This window comes from Benincasa hispida, chromosome 11, assembly GCF_027475165.1.
Source record: "Benincasa hispida cultivar pf3 chromosome 11, pf3_genome.v1.1, whole genome shotgun sequence".
Lineage (NCBI taxonomy): Eukaryota > Viridiplantae > Streptophyta > Magnoliopsida > Cucurbitales > Cucurbitaceae > Benincasa > Benincasa hispida.
Genome location: NC_143488.1, coordinates 42857490 through 42858139, shown reverse-complemented (window position 1 = coordinate 42858139; position 650 = coordinate 42857490). Strand labels below are relative to the sequence as shown.

The 650-nt window shown below is 31.7% G+C and overlaps 1 non-coding gene across 1 annotated transcript; it reads right to left on the bottom strand.

Moving 5' to 3' along the window:
- Positions 1–567: 567 nt before the first annotated feature.
- On the bottom strand, positions 568–650 carry TRNAL-UAA (transfer RNA leucine (anticodon UAA)). Its single transcript has one exon. It is a non-coding gene; the product is annotated as a tRNA-Leu (tRNA).

Here is a 650-nt window from a genome sequence, read left to right as displayed (position 1 = left end):
TCTTCAAAAGAGAGACTTGACCTTTCTTCTTTTTGTGTGTAGCTAAATTAGCCACTTTATGTACTAATTTAAGCATCATAGTGTAGTAGGCTTGGTATCATATCGATGCAAAGATTTCTTACGTAGATCATCTTGGAAGATATCAAGACCTCATACTTGAGGTCAAGGCCACTGAGCATCCATAGTGAATTCCAACACGGATGAGATCCAAGCGACAACATCTATAGATAATTCTTCCACATATAAATTTATTGTTTTGCTATATACATTGGACTTAGACAAAGAATTCAACTCTTATACATATAAATCATGATAAAAAAAATTGAAAAGAAATAGATTTAATTTTCAAAACTTAAAATAAAAGACGAAAAGATTATGAAATAAGACCTTTTAATTTTTAATTTTTTTTCACTCAAAGCGTACATTTCATCAAGTATGTTTCTTTAAGATTTGAATGGTTTATTTGGTTACGTCATCAAAATTTCAAGAATATTCATAAGGATACAAAAAGAAATAAAATCCAAGAAGAATATATATGATAATTGAAAAAGGAGAAACGATTAATTTTGCAGGCTATGGGGTTCGAACCCACGCGCACTCATGTGCAGAAGATCTTAAGTCTTCCCCCTTAACCTCTCGGGCAAACCTGC